Raw genomic sequence first — 24,961 nt, 5'->3', positions numbered from 1 at the left:
TCGAATTGCCTAAATATGCCAATGATTGTCAATAAAGTTTTCTAGATTGAGTGACAGGAAACTGTTGTTTGACAGTATATTGTTGAAAGGAACACTTAGTTGACCTCCTCGTCCTATGTCCGGCCTGTGTTAATGGCACTCACTGGACTTGCAGGATGCAACCTTGCTAGCAGTGAGTCACCTTTCTATCTACCGCATACGGCAGAAAGCGGTACGCAGTCTGCTGGGTGGCGTGAACTCTAATAAAAGAAATACAACAAGCTTTTTTGAGCCCTACCTTTACCAAGACTCGCGTCTTCTTTATGTGCGTCATACATAATAATTTCAGAGGTTGTATTAGATCCCCGTCTACCTCTAGTATTTAAAAAGGTAGTAGTTCTGGGTTGCCTGAACCACGAGAATTTGTTATTGTGTATTTTAAACGCCCGTTAAGTGACCCAACACAATACAGGGAACATACTTAAAAAAGTGCTATTAAAATGACCTGGCTTATGTTGATGGTGTGAAAACCCAGAATGCTGGTTTATGGAAATTGAAGTCCAGCTCTCCGTATCGTGTCTGTTACTTTTTTTGACAGCAATCTTAGTCCTGAATTTGAAACAGAACTGTAAGCACACATAGAAATTGGAAGGCCTTGAGGTGGCATGGCTTATTTTTTGGTTGATGCGCGTGATTATATTTCCCAATACAGACTAGTATCTTGTCTTGTATATTAGTTGTTGGTGTCTTTCTTTGAGCGCTGTAAGAAAGTGCCTCTTTTTACCTGATCACCTCCATCCTTATCTAACTAATGCTGTTGGTTTGTAGACTTTGTAAGCCCCTAGTTATATGGTACCCAGTGTACTCAGGCCCTGTAAGCTAAATGTAACTAGTCGACTGAAACACCTATTGTATCAACACAAAAGTGACAATGCAAACCAATTCTCAAGCCCTAAGGTAGGCCCTGAATGTCCATAGGATGGGGCGCATGGTATTTAAAAAAGGAGGGCATGAGTTCTTAAGTTGTTCATGTCCTGGCAGTGACAAAATCTCCAAAGTAGCTTTTTACCTTGGCAGGGACAGCTCTCCCATAGAAAATCACGGGGTTACATTATATTACCTTACAATACCTAACTTCATTTTGGTAATTGCTAGAACCATGATTCAATACTCAAATTAACATTAATTTAAAAATTCATTCTAATGACTGAGTTAGAATTTAAATTACTATTTTGAAAATGCCACTTTAAGAATTGTCCTGCCTAAGCCGAAGGTGCCTTTCTACTAGTGTTCAGTGTCATCTTAATGTTAAAATCTCTCCTGTGGTGAGAAGTGTATTGCTCTCATGGTGGACAAAAGGCATATGTGTCGGGAGAGTTTTTTTCCCTCTGACAGGATGCCCTTCTGTATTGTGCTGTGACTGATTCCTGGTCTTGAACTTTAAACATCAGCCCATCATAATCTTCAAAATTCCAACTGGAGCTGTGGTTCCAATCGAAGTCCTGTGCGGCGGTCGGTCACCATCGACTAGCCTGCCTCGAATGCAGCCTGCTGTATTTGTTTTTTTTATAATAAAAAATCCTTAAAACACCCATAAAATAAGCCCAGTTATTGTGATTGCATTAGTTAATAGAAAGGAAAAACATATACATTCTCATAGAGTCAGCCACCACACTCGAATAAAATTAGTTATACCAGAGACTAGCTACACACAATAATTAATATTTTGAGTTGCAACATGTAGGAAGGTGGATATCTGACTAAGGTTACCCCCAAACCTTTTGCCTGGTGTTTAGCTGGTTTTTGACATAGTTGGCCTGGGATCCTGCTATTCAGGGCCCCATGCTAATTGCTCTCTCCTTAAAATGGACTCCATGTACCTTAGGTGCACACACAATTGGAACTGGTTCACCTTATAGGCCCCTATAACAGTGTACCATAGGTACCCAGGGCATAGGTGCAGCCAAGGCCTACCAGGGCTGCAGCATGTATTATGCCACCCCTGGCCTGGCATCCATATTTTAACACAACTGGCTGATCACTCAGCTGGGGTAGGTTGGTGTAATCACCTCTTACTTAGATATAGTATCCCTATATCTAACCTTAACTGGACAAGTGTTAACCTATAAGCAATTCCTATGGAAGGCCCCTGCAATCCTGGGCAGAGTGCGTGGTTTCATGTGAGATGGTGCTCTAGCATGAGCTGAGCTGAACAATTCCCTTAGCTGTTCCAGGATATTGCCATACCATATACTCTTAAGTGCATTATAATGTAAATGTAAATGTAAATGTATAGGCATTTATATAGCGCACTACTTACCCGGAGGGTCCCAAGGCGCTTTGACCGCTGCGAAACCCTTCCTGGCTTCCCTGAGAGATGGTCTCTTAATGGGTATCTCCAGGGTGAGACCAGGCATCCCGGCGGTCTGGTGGGCCGTTAGTGAAGATGAGGCAAGCTAATGCCCAGAGTTGCCGAGTGTGATCGCTGATCAGAGTGGGCACCGAGGCGAGAGAATTATTGAGTCCGCTGACCCTGGTCCAGAAACCTGCCGCGCCGGGAATCGAACCCTGGTCCCGGGCCGTCCTCTGCTCTCGGGTCTGCCGCCTCTAACCAGTGAGCCACACTACTTCCTCGCGGTTATATGCTAACTTTGGTTTGGCTTTATCAAAACATGTCGAGTAAGGTGTCATACGATTTGGAATACTATCCCCTCGACAGTTCTGTCGACGGGGATAGCATTCCACCCTTCTAGAGGGACACGTCATGTACATAGCCTTAACCCCGGTGAAAGTTAACCAGAGCCTCAGCATCACAAAATGGATGCTGCCACCACAGACACAAGTCTGACCTCCTGCTGCTGGGAGACTTCCAGCGAGGGAGGCTTGGACAAAGGGTTTCCTGCCTTGGGAGGTGCGAGCACCACCCCAGACAGGATTTTGTGTATTGGGTAGGACAGGGCTGAATAGATTGAGACATGCCTGGGGCACACAAGGTGTCCCCGTGCATAAGACAGTCCAAACCGGTCCTGGGACTTTACAGACCCAGGCCTGGCGAGGAGCTGGACAAAGGAAAGGGGATGTAACCGCCCCCCTTCCGTGTCCCACCCAGAGGAGGGACCTAGCAGGTGATCCCCCCCTCAGATTGGGGATAAGAGGGGGAGCAGTGCCATAGCACCTCATATCATCCTGAATCAACTTGAAACTAAGAAGACGACTGGACTTCGACATTCTGCTGCACAGAAGACTGAAGAGCATCTCCTTTGTGGCCTAGGAGTGGCCACCCTGTGAACACAGGCACCATCCAGTAACTCAACATCTGCTTTGCTGCCGCCTCCCGCCGGAGCCCGAGCCCGAGCCCAGAGCCAGACAAGACCCAGACTCCCAGACTTCGCACAGCTTGATCCACAGTCCCTGCAAAGAAGGGACCAGTGGAGGCACCGAGAGACGTGGGACCGGACCTCTTGAAAGACCCCCAAGATGCTGACTGCACAGCACCCGAGGCAACCTTGATGCTGTGCTTTGGGGTTTGAGAAGCCCTACAACCGAGCAGCCCTTGCACCGAAGATCAGCCCCCTAGCATCTCCAGGATCTGCATGGGGCCCTTTTGCATTGTGCCACTCGACGCGCCATCCCGGCCACTTGCCACGTGGTCAGTGGCCATCTTGGCAATGAAACCTACAATTTACACTGCGGGTATGGTTGCTCCAGACTTGCTCTCGCTCCTGTAAAAAGCAGCACCCGCTCTGACCTTGCTGGTATAAGTGATAAGCCTTTTTTAATTCCTGCGTGGCTTGCATTAGCCAAGGCCTGTTTGCTCCGATCAAGTTGCCATTACCGCCATCAGCTAGAGACTTTGTGGGAAAGCTCGTGACCGATGCCTGGACATCCTCGACCTCTTCGTGCCCACGTGGCTGCAGAGAGAAGCTACACCTCACCGCCTGTTTGCACCCGACATCGCCGGGTTCCAATCTGGTTCCACGGTAGTCACTGGCTAGTGACTTTGAACATTGTCCCCTCTGCTTTCAGGTCTTCACCACTTCAGATCCACCCTTTGATCCACCGGAACTCTTTCCATCGAACCGCCTGCAGCATCTTCAGCTCCAAGCACCATCGACCTGCGTGACGAAACCCGACAATACTTCGCACCTGTGCACCTGCTTCCTGTGGGTGAGGTAACTCAACAACGCCGGTGTTCCTACACTGGTACACACCTCTAGTGTCTGTGTCTAAAGTTTCACTCCTCTAGGTCACTCGGAAGGTTCCTAAAACACTAACTTTGTAACTTTTACGCACCTTAGACAATGCATTGGTGAATGTGTGCACTTTAAACACTGCACCGAGTCCCGCGGGACTTTCCTGACTTAGTCACTGCTAGTCCCAATCAGCTCCAGCGATTCCCAAGGCCCTAGGCCTATTTCCTTTTCGATTGGTATCTCTTATACCACTTTCTTAATATATGGTTTGAGTGGCCACCCGCCCTCATCCATATTGTGCAACTTTTGTGTATTTCAACTGTGTTTTGTTTTAACGCTTGTGCTTCTGTGCTCATAAAGAGTATAGGGGATATTTGTAGTTAATAAATATATATATATTTTCAAAATATATCTGTGTGGTGTCCTTTCATTTGGTATTCAAGGGGGTTGTATATGGTAAAACAGCTTGCTTCACATGCCTTTCAGAGTTTAGCCTAAGACTGCTTTGTCCACGCTACCACTAGGATAGCTGGTCTATAAGGTTGACTTACAACCAATCATCATAAGGGTTGCTTGGCATGGTACAAGGTGATCACTAGAAATAGTGAGCATCACATACCAGGCCCTCTTCTCACACCACAGAAAATGATTCCATGCAATTTTTGATAAAAACTAATCTATATATATAAAAACAAAAGTATGTCTGTTTGTCCTTTATGCATTACTACACCATTCATCTGATCACCATGAAACTTTGGGAAGTTGTTGAGTACACTCCTGCAAAGGTTTCTGGCAAAAAAAAAGTTATAAAAAATAGAATTGTTAAAAGTTGTTGAATAAACTCTCGCGAAGGTTTCTGGCAAAAAAAAAAGTCCCTCATAATCTTTCCAATACTGAACGTTTACAGTTTACGGTGCGACTCGCTTTTGCAATGACTATAAACAAAGCACAAGGACAATCGCTGCAAGTGCGTGGACTAGATTTGGAGAATCCGTGCTTCTGACATGGACAACTGTATGTGGCCAACTCATGCGTCGGAAAACCTTCTGATTTATTCGTGTACGCATCAGACAGAAAAACAAAAAATAATGTGTATCCACAAGCACTCAAATAAATAAACAGAATTAAAACAACACTTTAAAATGTTTTACATATTAAAATGAAAACGTTTCAATAAAAATGACACAATGAAATTGAATGTTATCATAACAAGTTTCCTTAAATTTCCTTTCTTCTAAGATCGCAGCAATGCGCGACGGGTATGCTAGTAAAATATAAAATTAGCAGCGTCCTTTCCGACTTAATATTGCACTTTATGAGACTAAAACCCAGGAAGAAGTACTCTTTTGAGGTAGCTGCATCTCTATTTTAGGTATACTGATCCAGCATAATTCTTTTAAAATACCAAATAATTTTTGATAAACTATCGAAAATAATAAATAAATACATTTCCAAATGACATTCCTTCCACCGACTACGAATTATCCTTGCAGCATGCAAAAATGTAGCTTGGCTGACAACACTCACCTCCCATGTATCTGTTTGAAATATTCTCAAAGCTGAATTTAGAGACCTTTGGCCACATGCATCAAAGTCCGGTTTTGCGATTCCTTATTTGTGATTTTTAGGGAATCGCAAATAAGGAATCGCAAAATGGGATGCATGTTTAAATCGCATAATATTTGCGATTCTGTAAAAATCGCAATTTTTAGCGAATCGCAAATATTATGCGAATTCTAATTTGCGATTTCGCAATTCCCATTGATTCCTATTGGCCAAAAGGCCCGTAGGAATCAATGGGAATTGCGAAATCGCAAATTAGAATTCGCAAAATGTCAATGCATTCCATGGGTGCATGGGGGGTCCAAAGGACCCCCCCCCCCTGCACCCCTGAAATGTATTTTGAAGTGCATGTTTCACACACACATGTCCTAAGGACATGTGTGTCTGTAACATGACAGTGTTTTAAAATGCAATTTTGAGCATTTTAATAAATTTTCGCAAATTACCACGACGTTCACCCTCGTGGTAATTTGCACCCCCAATTGCGAATTTGCAATTTTAAAAGTAATCATGCATTGCTTTTAAGGAGTCTCTTACCTAAATTTTAAGTATAACTGTCTGCGAGGGAACCTTGGATGATATCTAACGTATGATCATAGAGTGGAACAATATTGTGGTCAAAACATTGATCTGCAAGCTCCCTGATTTACAGTCTTTGACTTTTTCACCCCTGAAATGTTCTATACACTGATCTTTTATCAATTACCTTGGTGTTAAATATGAGTTATCTGGGCAGTCCCAAAGATTTTCAAGGTTTAGATACTGAAACATTTTTCTCACATATGACAGCCAAGGCATTCTCAGATGTCCAGCTGATTTTAAAATCTCTCTGAGGGGTGATCTAATAGTTCGAGCTCTGGTGTTAACATATCCTGTGCCAAAATTATAATGGTCTTGATTGAATGTTAAATTAAATGGGATAAAAGCCCATGTCCTGTATTAGTGGAATGATTGGAGAACAATATGGGAGATTCAGGTGCAGCCTGTCCCCTGACCCACTGGTGACCTCATTGATGAAGACTTTTCTCCAGAAAAAAACAACTAAGTCAGAGGGTAAACTTGCTACCAGGAAGAAATGGGTCCCTGTATCTGACCAGTTCTCCATACTGGTTTGCCTTACCATTTGACTTTGAGTTGGCCTAGAATCACAAGATACCCATGGTTGGCACTTTGTGCCTATTGACATCAGAAACATCTACAACTTTGAAACATCATATCTCGGTTCCCTTCATCAGATTTTTGTCAGTTTAAATGTTCTCTATTTTTATAAATTAAATTGGGACCTTTATGATGTGGTGTTTTATACTATTTAACTGTTGTGCTACTGATAACGCTTTATATATTTTTTCTGAGTTAAGCCTCTCTCTTTCAAACAGCTACCAAGGGTTGAGTTCAGGTTTGAATTTTTGAGACCTAACTGGATCTAGATTGTGCCATTATTGCTACAAGAGAACTACCATCTTCCACTGTTCTCTAATAATCCACTTTCTGACAAATGTGTTGTCATGAAAGCATTGTTCTTGACAATAGACATATAATTGTGCATTCTTGCATTGAAATATTTCAGGTAAATGCTTTTTTAATACCAAAACAGTAGTCAACCTGAAATATTCAATAGGTTCACAAACCTCATTTGATTGTCTGAATGCACCGCTTTGATTTAATACAGCGATGGGCAGAAATTAAGGAATGGGTATTACTTCTTTAAAAATCCTGTTTGAGTACCATAATAAAGGTCTTCTAAGTTGTTTGAGAGAAGACTGGGGCTCTAATACCAGAATGCCCTCACTTGACATTATGGGCTGTGAGCCATATTTTATCTCCAAGTTACCTCATACATGAGGAAGGCTTCCAAGTACCTAGAAGAAAAACGGAAGCTGCTTTTTTGTATGTGTGGGTTGTTACATAATGTGAACATTGCTGGGATGAAACAGAATGCTGCACAAAGTGTAAATAATAATGGACAGTTATTATCTTTTTATGTGTATGCTAGAGGTGGTGGGAATAATGACCACTAGAGGTGACTTAAATGAGAAATGAACACTTCCAGATTGAGTCCATGGATGAGAGTCTTGACGTGCAGATTCTCTGATGTTCCACGAAGCCTGGGAGGAGGGAGAGTTACTGTTAGATCAAAGCATGGCAACCATAGTAGTAATTCAGAAGAAGACTAAGACTCCAATAGACTGCACATCATACAGTCCCTTCTCCTTGTTCAATGTCCAGACCAAATTCTTCCCCTTTAAAAGGAATCTCTTAGAACTCCTAACCTGGTTTCACTGTGATGTTATCAATTGGAGGCCTCTGCCACTGTCTTTGAGGGGCAAGGCTGCCCTCTATAAAAGATGGCACGGTGATAGTTCTATACATTCTTCAGAACGCACCATAACTGATACCTCGCCGCTTCTTCTGCAGCATAGATAAAAAGTCCATCTGCCTATTTGGAATAGCTCGCCATAAGTTCCAAAACGGGCTGTACAAAGTTGTTCTGGTCATCACAGAGCTCCTCAAATACTACTAGCTGACCCATTAATTGTGATAAATGGCTAGATTTATGTGGACCAACAGGGACCAGCAATAAAGGTTAACAGAGATGCATAGAAAACAGGCAACAAAACATCTAAGATGGGTAGGGAAATTAAAGTAACAGAACCTCCTGTGGGACAATGACCAACTGAAAGAAGTGGAGACCCTGAAGGGATTCTCTAGGTGGAATTGCCGGGGCATAGACCATCTTGGACACTTAATAAGGAGGTCCTCACTCTTGACATTCAAGGCATCACAAAGTAAGTACAGCCTGGCAAATATGGAGTGCTATCGATATCTACAGGTGACAGAAGCACCACTCAGGGTTCATCTATCAGAAGAAGAGGAAGTGGCAAATTTGGCATCTCTGGAGGATACACTCTTCCTAGATCTGATGCAGCAGAAAGCAGTCTCCATCACCTACAAAAATATTCTAAACAATCCTGCTGATACTCTAAGTGGGTTGTGTGACAAGTGGAGTACAGATCTAGGGGATCTAGATGATGGTTAGTGGACAGAGGATTTGCAGGGACTGCAAATGATTGCAATACACACTTGATTAAGAACCTAGGATATTGCTACACAGGATTGGGAGTGGAAGTTCCCCTCTTTATCTGAGAGGCTGTGGGCAGGAGGGCTCCTTCCTTAATTCCATATGAAGCTTCCATTTTATACAGACATATTGGTAGGAGGTCCTAAGCCCGAGGGTCCCTGCAGGTGACAAATGGTTCCTCCTTCACATACCTCACATACACAAGGACCTAGATTGGCCCAAATACCAGAGGTTGTGGTTGACTGTGGGAGTGAGGGTAGCAAAGCAGATAGTGGAACGGACTTGGGGATCCCCTATGCCTCCAATAGTTGGGAGAGCAAAATGGACTGGTGCCAGCTGCCAGAGAACGTGGTCTACCAGAGTAGGGGGTGCCCCAAAATGGGATAAGGTGTGGGGAAGCTACAATTAATATTGCTGGCATTGTGGGCTCCAGACACACGTGACATGGGGTAGATGCATTAACTGCCCTAGGAAGATGGCTGGGACTATGTTTGTATATCGATCTCTATGGCTCTGAACTCCTAGAGGCTACCAACTGCATACCAATTTTTGCTAAGTGATATGCCTCTCTTCTGTACCGGACAATTGCACAATTTTTTGGAGACTTGGTATAAGTAAATTAAACGATTGAAAAAAATAAAATAAACGGACATTGATGTGAAGCCACATGGATCTATAGTATTTAAGGAAATTGCTTCATGCAAAAACTTTGGTCACACCCAGTAGAATTCTCTTAGTGGCCACAGCAGATGAATGCATTTTAGGGGCCAAGTAGAGTGGAGGAAATTTTCAGACCTGCTAGAGACTAGCATTTTAAGTGTGTTCCCCACAGCTAGCCTCTCAAATTAGCATGCAAAGACAATGTAATGAACACCAACTCTTTATTAGGTGTTATAATGGAATACAATAGCAGGAATCTTATTTATTTTGGCAATGGAAAATTAAAAAAAAACATTATAGGATGAATAACCAAAAGGTATTATATTTATAGCATGCATCCTAACAGGCTATTGTTTGCCATCATGAGAAATGTAACAAAAGACCCATTCCTGTCCTTGGCTGAAAACAGCTCTTCTTAGAGCAGGCCACCTCTACTGAGCTCCTTGCTGATGATAATCATGTTGTCATTCACAACCTAACTACCTGGGTCAAGATGCTCCTCTTTGCTCATTAGCAGAATCACTTATCATTTTAGTAGTAACTTTAATAACGTGAAAATAATATGAAATACATTCTACATATGTCTCATGATGTGCATATTATGTAGTGGGAAATACACGCCTATTGGGCAACATTGGCAACTAAACGTTTATTCTATTCACAGAAACACCAATAGCTTGTATTTATCAAACATAAAGATACTGGTGTGAACAATGTATCTGTGTTATAAAAAAAATCAGACATCATATTCTAAGGTATAGGTCAAACATTTTTAGACACAAATAAGCACAGGGTCTTCAATGTGAACATGTTTAAAAGCAGTACTAGCTGCACACAGTTTTAATGGTGGCTTTGTGGCAATTAAAGTGGAAAAGGAAAAAGAGAGAATGGTGAACTGCTCTTTGGCTGCTATCTTTGAGAAAGATGAATCATTGGAACTAGTGAATGCTTCTTTCTTTCTCACATAAGAGAATTTGATGGATTTTTGAAAACTTACTGCAGCACTGCTTTGTTATCACTGATCATGAAAGAGCCTTACTCAGCTGAATTAAGTATAATCCCCTGACTCTTGAGTCAATAAATCAAATGTAAGTACCCATCAAAAAGATACAGTAGACAATATTGGTTTGGTTGAAAATTATCAAGAGGTCTGTTGTACAAATCCAGGTACAGAGATTGGCCATGCTCATTTATGCATGCCACTGATTCTACTAGAAGATATTAGTCAAAGTAAAATTCTTCTAAGTGTACACCCTTTGGAATGGGGATTGGACTCAGGCAGATCTCACTCCTCATCGGGCAGGGTTCACCGCAGACCTAAGGTGACTCCCAGATCAGCAGGTGATCTGAAAGTATCATTATGAAGATGAGACAAATACCTCTAGCTGGCTAGCACTCATGTATGCTTGCTGCCCACCTGTAAGCAGCACACCATGGGCACTGCGTTGACATGTTTACACTAACTGGGACCACACTATTGCTCCACTAGACATTACTGTTGTGGCACTACTGCCGCCTATACCTCCCTATTCTGAAACCACACCTGCCGAAAGCTCCCACGTGAACCTTATGTTTCAATGTTATATTGTTTTTGTTTTCACAATTCTCGTTGTCTTTGTTACCTGGCTTAATGATATTTAACTGGACAAGGCCTGCAAACCAATTGTCCTAGGGGAATTATGTTTTCATAATTTTGTTATATTCTCACAAGATGCTCTACTAGTGTTCTGTTTGATCCTCAACATTTCCCACCATGACCTGACCTTACCCTATACTGCACCTCCATTTCTGGGTGGGCTGCCTACTGCGCGTCTCTTCCTCCTTGATATATGACATATTCCACATCACTAACCCACAGATGAACATATATGTTCCCCAATATCATATCATGACTTAGAACAAGCAAGGCATGTCTACGCCAATGAAACACCATTGTATACATGCCTACTTAAAGAGACACCATGTCGACATAGCAATGTTTCAACAAACACATCTCATCCCCCCTGATGTACACAAGCTCCAAGGAGTTGGCATGGATAGGTACATGGCACCACTACCTCTTCCATTGCTCATGGGGTTCTCATTTAGATAGTACTGGGTGTACCATGAGTTGTGGCTACTCAGAAAGTGGACATGGAGGGCAGATATGTGGTGCTGGAGCATCAATCGAATGGTTCTCCCTTGGCTCTTGCTGCGATATACGCCCCTGATACTCACCAGTATGAGTCCCTTGACACTTTTACCCTGGCAATCCTTTGGGTACTCCACCGCATTTAGGGGCAGTGACTTTAGTTGTGTCCCGGAGGTGACTTTGTATCACCCTACGTCCCCGCTCTTAGTGACACTGTTGAAACCTGCTACTCGCCTTCTCTGTCAGTGGGTGACCCACCTGCGTCTGCATGAAGCCTGGCGGCTCATTCAACTGATAGATTGTGAATACTCTTTCTATTCCTCCCATACACAATGATCACACTAGAATTGATCTGTTACTTTGTACACCCTACCTCGGCTCTCAACTGGCTGGAGTGAAGTACCTGGTGCGAACTCTATCCAACCAATCTCCTCTGATGCTAGCTGTTCAATGGGGTGCTACCACCCCCTCAAATCCATATGGCATCTTCAGGCAGAGGCTTTGTCCAATCCACCCTTTCGGGCAGGCCTTGCCCAATGTATTGAATGCTACTACACGCTTACCAATGGCACTGCACTGTCCTGTGCTGTTGAATGGAATGACCAGCAGTAAGTGATACAAGGCCACTGCCTCTCAACTATGTGGGGGATATGCAGTAGAGTGACTGAGGAACTTCTGACTATTGAATGCTACCTTTGCCTGCTAGAGATGAGACTGACCAATCAGGCGGCTACCACTGAAGAGCTCCAACAGTTTCGTAGCAAAACAAACTTTGAGCAAGCATGATTATAAGCAGCGATTGGCCTTGCAGCATGACGAAGGAGAAAATGACGGGAATTTGTTGGCATGGCTAATACGTGAGGACCAGCAGCATTCCTCTATCACCACTATAGGATCAGGAGATGGTACGTTGGTTTCCACATAGTTAGATGTCAAAGGGCCCTTCTGTGATTATTCCAACAAGCTTTGCTCCGCTCCGGCTGCTGTGCAAACTGGCTACCTGCATGATTTCTTTACACATTTGCCTTGTCTGTACACGCCACAGTATGCTACCAGGAATGGTATTAAGCTTTATTGTTCAATTACTTAAAATCATTACAATATACTATCATTACAATAATCTATAAGTGGAAAAGAGTTCAAATCCAGCACAAATTGCTGCAAACTTTAAAACATTAAAAACAGTTTATCCAAACTGGCAATAAAGTGCCAGTGCATAAAACTTAGTGTGGAGTTTTGTCAAAGTCTCTCTTACTTGCTAGCCGGCTGGTTTATTTTTTGTAACACAATTTTCTGTGACAGTGCTGCCCGGATTGATTCTGTAAACTTCCCTTCCCGCACAACTGATTGGGCTGTTTTGGTAGAGAAACACCTGCAAATGGGAAGAACCAGTTGGTGCCGCTCGCTAGCTAGCTATGGGCAGCAGCACAGCAGATGGAGGCAGGATTCACGATGGTAACTACAAAGTCGAAATGCAGCTAAATTGTCCTTCCGGGCCCAGGCTTGGTTAAAATCCATGAAAGGCAATGCAAGAAGTCTCATATAGATGATTTATTTCCGGGCCAGGACTGTCAGTGCTTGCTTAAAGTAAGGCTGTTGTTTGCCCACTATGTAGGAAGTGTCCAGTGATGAGAGATTGGGTTGATGGTGTAAACTTTCCAGATCTCTTTCATAGGATGTTTTCTTAACCAGTGTATTCACTGTTCTTTTCCATGCGGTTACTGGATTATTTGAATTGTGAAAGTTGTGAGCGTCTATTTCTAGCGATTTTATGGCTACTGCCAGCTAAACCTGCCATGGAGATGCTCCTTCTCTAAAGATTGTTTTAATTGGCATTTTCAGGGAGGTTACTGGAGCACGCAAGGTGCTAATATCATATTTTAGAATATCCCCTAAGCAGATAATGACAGGACGGGTGAGACCCAGCTCCAACCTTACTCTTGCTTTCCTGGCCTGTCGTGGTAGTTATAGAACCTTCTTATAGGCTGAAATTTGGTGGTTTATGAGGAACTTAGTGAAGGCTCCGGGGAAGGCTAGTTGGCCGTAGTTAAGAGAGGGAACTAGTTTAAGTTTTGCTTTTAAGACTTTCAAGATGGGTTCAGCAGTCGGACTCTGTAGACGTCGATTGATATTTCTCAAGCTGTATATGATGCCAACCCCCTTGCTCCTTAGATGTTTCAGATGAGCTGTGGGTTTGGCCCCATCCGATAACCTGAGACCCAAATAGTTATAACTTATGCATGTTCTAATTTGCAGGTCACCTAGGCGCCAATGTGCTGTCTTCAGTTGGTGGTACTTCCCAAAAATAATTCTCCTGGTCTTCACCTGGTTCACCAAGAGGTTTTTCTTTGGTTAAACCTATACAGAGCTTCTAAGGCTTTCTGTAGGCCTGTCCTAGAATGATCCATTATGTCGTCAGCAATTGGAAAATTTAAAGTCGCTCATTCCCCAGTCTTGATGTTAGTAGATTTGCTCCTTCAGGACTTTGCTTAGGTCGCCTGTGTAGAGATTAAAAAGTAGTGGGGCGAGAGCGCATCCTTGTTTAAGGCCGTTATTTGTTGGAAACTTAGTTGTTACAGACAATTGATTGATTTTGATACAAACCCAGGTCCTCTCACGGAGGGCAATTACTTCCCTTAACAGCTTTTGAGGAACTCCCCAGGAGTCCAGTTTTTTCCCACAACTTCCCGTGGTCAACTCGGTCGAAGGCTGCACTGTAGTCAACAAAGCAGCAAAACAGGGGTAGTTGTGATGTCTGGGTCGCACGGAGTGACAGGTGTCCCAGTGCTAAGATGTTATCTATGATAGGGCTTTGGGGCCTGAATCCGGATTGAAAAAAGGGGAGGATGTTATGATCATTTGCCCAGGTTTCTAGTTCTTTCAACAGAATTCTGGCATATGCTTTCGCCTCTGTGTCTAATAGGGCGACGAGCCGGTAGTTTAAAGGTTTGCGCGGTCCCATTTTGTATGAATGGGAAAAAGTATTGAGCCTTTCCACGACAGAGGAGCGATAGAAATGGCAAATGCATGCTTAAAAAGTGATGTTAACTGTTCTGCCCAGAATCCATGAGAGACTTTAAACACTGCTGCGGGGACTCCATTGGGGCCAGGAGTTTTGGACCTAAATTTGTGGACCATTTTATTCTGGCAAGATCTTCATGGTGCTCTTCTCCAGTTGGAACCCCCAGTGTTTCCAGTTGTTTTGATGGCTTCCCATTTAGCTGAAGAAATGCCCTCAGTGGTCTGTGGTTGCTCTTGTCCCTTTTTCCCACTTTGAAGTTGTTAAAATATGGTGCCAGGTTATCTGAGATAAAGATGTAGTAGATTGTGGATTTATCCCTGAAGGTGGGGAGAGGAGGCCAGAGGGGATCCGCAGATTTTTTGATTATTTAGGCAGAAACCATATTGTGAGTGTAAAGGAACTGCTGCAGAAGGGCCAATTCGGTCTGGGTAGGGGCGTCAATTTTTGAATGCCCCAACTCCTGGGTGTATATGTCCCTGACTTTAATTGGAAAGTGTGAGACATATTTATTTATGAGGTGGTCCATTTTTGTTGACAATATTTTTAGTACTTGCTTTTTTGATGGAAGGTAGGGTCAACTTAGCAGTTAATTAACAAGAGACAAATTGGGCTGCTGTTACTTTTTAATCCGCAAATCAGTACCGCTTGCAGATTGGCGGTGTTCGTTTTTAATAAAGGAGCCTCAATTCTGCGGGCTTGGTTAATAAAAATGGAGAGCCCGCCTGATGCTCTCTTGAAGATGCTACATTTTATGGCTGCACAGTAAAGTTCGTAAAAGCCATGGAGAATTAGATGTTCGGTGGCCCATGTCTCTTGGAAGCACAAGATGTCATTTTTGCTAAGGTAATTGCCTACTGAATTGCGGCCAGCAATCTTTTTAGCCCAGCATCATTCCAGGATATGATGGACAGCTATATGTTATTTCCTGGTGTTCCGGTCATGATCTGATGACAAACAGCATTCATGGTGTTAAAGATGCTGTTGTGATTGCTGTCCTTCTGGACCAGTACGTGTGCCTAACGTGAAGGTATGCTTTGGCCCACTAATGTGGACTGTCCTATGGTCAAGGGTACTTGTTATCCTGTAGGTGTTGTAAAGTCTTGACTCTGCAGCAGAGCTTTTCCCCCTTAGGACAGAATGGACTTCCTTCCTTGGCGGTGATAATGCTAGTACGTGTAGATATTTCTCGGGAATGGGGAAAGCGATGTCAATACCCAATTCAGCCATTTGGGCTATTTCATCTGATGTTAGACCCTCCTGGGAGTAATGAATCAGCTCAATCGAGGTTGACTCCCCGTGAGAGTCACTGGAGGCACACAGGAACTTAACCCAGGCTAGATCGTTTGAGTGTGTTTCTGAAACGGACCGGATATGCTTAAAAAGTCTGAGTATGTTGCCCCTATTTAGAATTTCATGTTGGCCTTTAATGAAGTATCTCAGAGTGAGGATTACCTCATTAGTGGTTTTCTGTCTTGGATTGCTTTAGACTGAATACTAGGACCCATCTGCATGATGCTTAAATTAGAGCTTGGGTATGGGTCCAGTTGGCATAGCTCCGGCCGGTAGACAGGATTTTGGAATGGCTGCACGGTTTGATCACGAGGCATTTGAAAGTCTAAAAGTAAGAGGCCCGAGATATATTGTCCCTGGTATTGGGTCCTTGTTCCTAGGTTGTGCATGGTAAACTTTTCTCCTCTAATTTCTTGATGTTTAATGAGTGAGGTTGTTGAGTTGTTATAGACGGGCCTGATGGGCTATGCAAGTCCCCCGTATTGGGAATTGGCTGTAATGGCGCATCTGACTCTTGTTTGGCGTCCAAAGGTGTTAGTACTGTGGGTGTTGAATTGCTTGAGCCGTGCTTTTTATTGAAGATTGAATAGAACTGTGTTTTGTCTTTGTCAGTTTGTGAATTTTGAGTATGGGTTGGCAATAGGAGGGCAACTTTTTTTGATGCCTTGGACTTTTTCTCTTGTTTTTTTTTTATTTTTTCTTGGCCCTCCTAGAGAGGGGTTCTTCTTTCCTTGTCTGAATGGAGACGTTGCCCTCAGTTCTTCCCTGGATTTAAGATTTGGGGGCCAGAATTAAGACTGGGTGAACTGATGGAGGGTTTAGTGGATACAAAGAGTCCTTGGGTGTCTAGCTTTGCTGAGGAGTTGCCCAAATTGTTTATGGCTGAGTTGCTGTGAAGGTTGGCGTGGGTTGAGGTTGGTGCAGTACTACTATTGTTCATCGGGCCCGTGCTACATCCAGTTTGAGCTTTTTGTGAGACTACCAGATCTTTTAAAATTTTTGGAAGTGTTGCCCATTTATCCATGAGGTTTGCACACAAACTGGTGCAAGGCCAAATATTCTGCTTGACACAGAGCTTGTTTTCTATGAAGTTCACCTTGTTACTCAGTTCCACTAGCCGCTGAGCCATGGTGGATAGGAGGTCGATTTGCAACTCTATTTTGTTCGATTGCCAGAGTAATGCCCTGGCCATTGAATGGACTGTTTCACCTGGAGTGGTTGATCCTGGATCATTAATGGAACTGCCATCATGGAGACTATAGCTTTGGGAGCTTTGTGTAGGGGATGGGGAAAACCGGGTTACATTGGCCGTTCTGAAGAGCTTTAGGGTAAGCTCTAGTGTACTTTGTATCTTTGATTCCAAGTTTTGAAGAAATAATGGTGATAAGTACCCAAGGTTTTGTTGACGCTCTTGTTCATCAGTCTTAGTTGGTCCAGGACATAGGAATACAAGGGGGGGTGGCTGAACAGGATACTGCGAAGTGAGTTGGTGCTGGTGATGTATTTGGGCTGTCACTACCTGCACGTGGTTACCTCGGGTTAGAGCAGTAGCATCGACGGGTGGATCACTTGCATGTCTGTGTTTTATTCCTACGGGGCGACACGGCCAGGCACAAGATTGAGACCGGCGTCTTTCGATGTTTATGTTACTGCTATTTGTACTTTGTACTTGTATTGCGAGGAACTTGTTGGTGGTAAGGCTCCCTATCCGTTGGCTTATTACGTTACCGGCTTCGGTCCTTCCTAAATGGTCTGTCAGGGCAGGGGGGCTCTCAACCTTAGGGGGCTGTTTATATAAGAATTGAGTTATGAGACCTGCTGCTGGAGACATTAAAAAGGACTTTTTGTGCGGGACTGCGTTTCCTGCACTCCTTAGGATTCTAGGTGATACTTGAATTGGGCATTGACTTTATGTAGGCGTTTTCTTGGCGCTGAGAGGCTTTTTCGCTTTTTATTGTCATCCTTCTATGGGGCTGCCCGGTTATCAGAGGCTATGTAATGCCACAGTAGACTGAACTTTCTCCTTGGGGTTAAGGGTTTGAGCAAGGCAGCTGTCTATGCACTAGGTCCTGGCAGGGTGGCTGAATGGTCTTTGGGCTGTTGTTTTCTCCTGGTTGCTCCCCTTGTGAGCCACACCACCACTAAGCTCAGCACCACCCTAGGAGTTTAATGCCAGCTATTCACTCAGCTTCCAGCAGGCGGTGGAGTATGCAGTGGAGTCCCTCAGGGTAACAATCCGGAATCCTCCTTGGCACCTCCTCGCTCACTCTTCCTGCCACTTGCAGCGTTGAAGTCTCTTGATTCACTTCCTTCCTTCCCTCCGAGGGTATGGTCACCACTGCTCAGGAGCTGAGGTTCACAACAGGAAGGGGGAGCCGTCAAATGTAATAGTAGGGTACTTAGTGATGATTGTTGCTGCATGTTGTGGCTTGCAGGGAAGAGATTCTGGAGAGCCAGGGGGTGTGTTTGCTGTTGTTGCCTACCTGGCCGGGTGATACGAGCTGCTGATCCAAAGCAATGGTGGGGCAAAACGGCGAGGGCAGGTGTAGGGTGGACTGTCTTTGCTGTGCTCCCCTGACAGCTGTGCACTGGCTCCTTTGTGACCCTTTGTTGGCAGCCATGCAACCTCCTGTGCGGGCTGTGACAGGCAGGGGGGAGGCAAGGGCAGGGAGGAGGGAGAGAGGCGACAGAGCACAGCCTCACAACCTCCTGTGCGGGCTGTGACAAGCAGGGGGGAGGCAAGTGCAGGGGGAGGGGGAAGGAGAAGCGGGAGAGGTAACAGGATTACTGAGACTACCTTCCGCTGCTTACACTAACCTCTCCCTGATGTCCTCCACCTCAGCAAACACCGTAGGCTCCTCCTGCAGCTCAGCAGAACCTCAGCCAAATCCCCGTAACACCCACAACTCAGCAACTCGAGGCAAATTCGGCCCGCAAGCCTCACCCAGCTGGGCTGCTTCCACCCGGAGCTATCGACAAGCCACTTGTCCTACCCTGCTAGTCCCACTGCAGAGCTTCCTGGCCTCACCTCCACACTGCTGCCATTGTATCTGTCTGGGCCGGCAAGCCAGAAGCGCTGGAGCGTGGAGTCACTGCAGGAATCACCGCGGTAGTCACAGCAGGAAGGCAGTAAATCTAACCCCGGACTAGCGGGAACAAGAAAAATACAAAACAGCCGCCGAGGCTTGGTTTCACAGCTCACTCGCAACACACAGACAGCTCTGCCCCTCCTAGCTAGAACCTCAGCTGTGATTCGTTGTTCCAAAGCACAGAAGGGCCTCTGAAAACTCCAATACGCTACAGAGAGCTGAATTAGATCAACCTTTGCGTTTATATGAGGTGCATACTGGTGTGTCCCAGATTGCCCAAGGTAAGACCCCTGGTCTTATGGCATATGAGTATTATGCAACATTCCTCACCCAGACCACACATCGCCTCATGGATGTCTTTAATGAGTCCAGGGAGCATAGTCACTTGCCTGTCACACTACGTGAGGCTCACTTAGTGGTTCTTCCCAAACCAGGTAGGGGTCGCCTTCATATCAGCTCATATCATCCATTATCCCACCTGAATGTTGATTGTAAGATACTAGGTAAGATCCTGGCCAATCATCTTCTTCCCCTCGTACCTCAGAAACCCATCCACTCCATCAGACTATTCACGAAGCCTCTGCATCATTCTAGACTCCACCCTAATCATGACTCGCCAGATCAATGCTGTCACCTCCACCTGCTTCAACTCACTCCACATCCTTCTCAAGACTTTCAAGTGGATCCTCCCTGAATGCAGAAAGACCATCACCCACGCACTCATAACCAGTAGACTGAACTACGATAACACCCTCTATGCCGGAATCAACAAAACCCTGCTACACAAGCTCCAAACCATCCAGAACACCGCAGCCAGACTCGTCCTCAGAACCCAACGACAGAAGCACTTGACCCAGCACCTATGAGACCTCCACTGGCTCCCCATTGAGACAATAGTAACCTTCAAGCTACTCACCCATGCCTAAAAATCCCTCCAAAACATCTGACCCAAATACCTCAACGAAAGAGTCTCCTGTCACGTACCCAAAATGAATCTCCTCTCTGCCGACCTTGGCAGGGACCCCACGCATCCGCAGGAGCAGAGCAGGTGGAAGAGCCTTCTCCTACATCACAGCAAAGACCTGGAATGAGCTCCCAGTCAATATCAGACGCAAACGCCACTCTTCACACCTTTAGGAAGAGCCTCAAGACCTGGCTCTTCAACTGATCTGGAGCTGCAACCCCCCAATCCCTCAGCGCCTTGAGACCCTCACGGGTGAGTAGCATGCTTTATAAAATCCATATTGATTGATTGATTGATTGATTGATTGATTGATTGTAGAATCGCTCATCCACCCAGACCAATCTGGGTTCATCCTGGGCCGCAGCACATTTCTAAATATAGGCTGTCTCTTATGTCTCCTGCATAATGCCCCAATGGATGCTCATGGCCAAGTGTCCATGTAGTTTGACATCAAGAAGGCATTTGAAACATTGGCATGGGAATATTTATTCTTATCCCTCACCAACATTGGGTCTGGGTACGGACCCTTTATGCTGATCCATAGGAGCGTGTTACAACAGGCATATGATCTCTGATAAGTTCCTTATTCATAGGGGCATGAGACATGGCTGCCCCCTATCTCCATTTATCTTTTCCCTTTCTATGGAACCTTTGGAGTGTCAGCTCCACCAGTGTGCAGTAGATTAGGGTATACGAGAATATGACATGCACTACATAATTTAGTTATATGCTGACAATGCCCAGATTTTCTTACGCAATGTGGAATCATTTCTCCTGGACCTTATGCGTATTCTGGAGGACTTTGGTTCACTCTCCGGTTTATGGGTAGACTGGTCCCAATCCTGTGTATCCCTCTGACCCCACATTGATCAACAAACATCTAGAACACCCATAGTCTCACCTGCGGTGGTGTTACAACACGTTCAAATATTTGGGTTTACAGATATATCATTCAGACTGCGAACTCATGGAGGGTTATCTAGACATGACCATCAGGCCCATCTGCTGATCTCTTCCCTTCTGGTCTTCACTTCCATTGCCCGCTTTGGGCCAGGTCTTATTCTGAAAAATGATCATACTGCCCCAACTGTTTTATTAATTTGGGGATCTACCCTTTGTGCTTCCCAGGGGCCTTTTACACAACTTGAATGGACTGTAGCTGCAGTTAATTTGGAGCTCGGGCCTCCATCCGGTTGCTGTGTCTACACTGCAGCACCCACTCACGGAAGGCGGACTGGGGGTGCCCAACTTTGAATTATACTACGCAGAGTTACAACCACAGTGGCCCATGGCAACCCGACAAGCCCTAAATCATTGCTTATCCCCACGGTCCTGCAGGTAACAACTGCTTTGACTTGGCTATCTGATTCCACTATCCGTCCCACATTCGAATTCTGTCAAATGACGGTAGCCTGCAATTCCAGGCATAGGTACCTGCAAAGGTCCTGCCCAACCTTACACTCCCTCAATCCCCATCTAGGACTTGCCCTTACTGTGCCGGACACCCAGTCATGTTAATTCACGCTCATGGATTGATGCTGCAATTACACTGGCGGGGATCTCGATGATGAGGGAATGCTCATGACATTACCGGATATGATCAAGACATACGGACTGCATGCTGGTCAATTCCTATCATATTGCATTCTAAGAGAGGTGGCCCTCGAAACGTGCTGGGCAGGCCGAACCACCATTGTCCCAAGCTCTGCCCATACTGTTAACGCACTTCTGTTCTACGCTCCTAACAGTATCCCACCCGCCCATGCCACATGGGCTCACAACATAGGATGCACTGCCCCACCACCCTCTTACTGATACAGCATGAGCCCGCGTCCTATGATTAACCAAGGACATTTCCCGCCATCCAAGGTTTTGTTTCACCCAAATGAACTACATTCACCACACTTATCCTTCACCAGACTGCATTCAACGCATGTTCCCAAAAACATCTTCGGAACGACCCCATTGCAAACTAGAGATTTCTTGCATATGATATGGCTTGCACACCATTATCACAGATGTGGGCAGAAGTAACTTCATTAGTGGAAAAACTGCCCATACACCCCTTCACCTCATCCCCCGAATCCTGCTTACTGGAAGTGTGGCCCGACATGAAGTGGGACAAACAGTTGCAGTGCTTCATCGACCTGGCCTTCGTTCTGTTGAACATAGCCTGGCATGGGAATGCCCCGCCCCTCGGAGATACGTGGTTGGCTTCTGGTATTGCTGACATGGACCAGAGCCGAGGCACACACTCTCAGATTGCTTTGCATGCAGGGCGATGCCCTCCCGGGAAGCGAGGATTGGGAGATGTCCTTGATTAAAGTTGACTGATAAAGGACCACATGAACACTCAGACACCGAGCACTCCCCTTGAGTAACATTAATGGACAACACCCTGCTAATTGCGAGTCGCTCTCTCCTGTACCGCAGGCCACTACACCCCTGCAATACGCCCATGCACCCCCCTGCACAATTCTCCCCAAACTTGCGACTACAAGCCTCCACTGTTGTCCTCCGGGTGCACAATTTTCCCTGCACTCCTTCACTCATGGCATTGCTAGTGACCACTGCATCTGCTTTCCTGTTTCCATTAGGTAACAACACTCACATAGGACTGTCCCCCTGCTAACGGGACAGGTGGACATGCGAGCCCGCGGGCCTCAATTTACAATCTGCATGGACCACAGAGCTCTCACATTGTTGAACTTTTGTTTCCTCTCTCGTCCTCCTCCCGTACCTTTCCGCCTTCCAATTCTCTCCTTATGACGGTGAGTCATTTATACAACCGGAAGATCTGCATATAGAATATGATTGCTGAATGACAAGATGTGTATCTCGTTAATCCTCTGTATGTGCTAATGCCCCACTGTGAGCTCCCATGCTAATTGTCTTTCACTCTATTTTCTGTTGTAAATAAAAGAAATTACAAAAAAAATGCACATTTATTTGTCTTTAATGACTTTCTTACGACTATCTCAGAGCATCTCAAACGGCAAACCAGGTAAACATTCAACTGTAAACTATTCTGTCATTCAGTGCCAGTATGAAGTGACAAGCAGTCCATCATTTCATTTTAAACACGGGACTGATATCCGTAGAGAATGAGAGACCGTATGTGTAGTAAAAGCCCAATCCTTGCCATGAATTATGTGTACTCATGAAACCGGTCCTGTTTTTTGAGAAGGAGAATACATCAAGATGTTGCGAAGTAACTTGTGATTCGAATGTATCACTTTTCATTTTATTCCAATTCTAACTTCCACTTGTCAGGCTTTTGATGGTTGGGAGATGCCCAGCTGTGTGAATGAAAATACCAACGCAGTGGAAATGGTACCCTCTGAATACTAACACAGCGTGCCATAAGTAAAAGATAAGGAATTCCAATGACAGCTTGTCCACATCAGTAACGCAATGTGCTATCTCACTCTCTTTCCCAGGACACATCTTACAGTCATAACTAAGCTGTCATATCTGAGCTCAGCTACAACATTGGAAAAAGTCACTCTAATATTAGTTGCTTGGCTCAAATATTTCCAAGAAATTCGAATTCTTGCTTAATATGGCACCCATCGATCATTGTTCTTAAGAATGTAAAAGCCTTTTTGAATTGTATTATCTATTTTAGTAATACACAGTCTTCCGTCCACATGTTCAGTTCTTTATCATTCGGCAGTTTAAAACATCTCAATGAAACACGTGATTGCCCTGATCTACTGTAAGGAAAAAAGCTGTCTCAGGTCAAGTCATTGTAAATGTCAGCCGTGTGGGATTCTAAAGGTGAACTACATTACTATGTTTTTCTACTTAAATGCAGTATAAGACCAGAAAGTATATCTACAATTCGTTGACTTTTAATAAATCTTACCGACATTCAAGTGAGTACTTTAAATGTAAAACGATTTCAATACTTAAACGGAATGCATTATGTTAGTACACTGAAGAATCATCAGCACTATACTAGGAAACTCACCCATATAACAAACATTCCAAAATATAGTTTGCACATACAATATTTATGGCAGTTCAATTTCCATCATGGGAATGGCAATGTAAGCATACTTACACAGGGTCACATGCAAACAAAGAGGGGTCGAGGCAATAGACAACGGCACTTGCTAAAAAAGAGATATTGGGCAACGTGTAATATATTGCTGGTGGTGCAATGAACCCGAAGTACAGTCCCTCTATACTTCTGAACAAAAGAATTTCCAAGCAACATACATTATTAGTGATGCAGCACTAAAAAAATCATAATTATGTCAAATAAAACAAATGTATATTTGGATATATATCCTTGTCCTTTACACAATACAAGTATTCATAACAATTGAAAATCATGCATGTAACATATGTAACAGAGAAGAGTGTTTGTTCAATGAATCTTTATTTGTTTTCTGTTTTTTTTTTAAACCACGCCAACAAACAGTAGCCATAGTAGCCAATGCATTTCGTCCCACAAGGACTTCTTGAGGGCTCTGAATCATATGCAATGTACTTAGAAGAACTAATGTTGGTCGTATATAATTACGAAAATTCCCATACTGTATTGTATGTTAAACTTCGTGATCATCGCCACACACTAGCACTTTGAAGTACCAATGTTGATTGCATATGGTTCAAAGCCCATAACTGACATAATTATGTTAGATACTTATACAGGGGTCTATAGAATATGAGCTGGGAGCAGACTTGCAGCTAAGTATTCATGTAGAAAGAATTGAGAAACATTTTTAATGAGTTCAGAATAGGACCACCATACCTACCTCACTGGAGATATGCGTTTCCAGAAAGAGAAGAAGAGTGAAACCTCCCATGTAACAATAGAGTTTTCCCCCCATAAGCAGCTAAGTATAGCCATGGGAAAAATGCTAAAATTATCCTGAAAAGAGATTCTGTATGATACCTTGTAGAAATTTGCTCAATGAATACAGTTACTCACAAAACTATGCACGTTTAGGGTTTCAACGATGCATTTACAAAATCAAACT

This window comes from Lissotriton vulgaris, chromosome 3_2 (genome assembly GCF_964263255.1).
Source record: "Lissotriton vulgaris chromosome 3_2, aLisVul1.2, whole genome shotgun sequence".
Lineage (NCBI taxonomy): Eukaryota > Metazoa > Chordata > Amphibia > Caudata > Salamandridae > Lissotriton > Lissotriton vulgaris.
Note: the sequence above shows the minus strand (reverse complement) of the source record.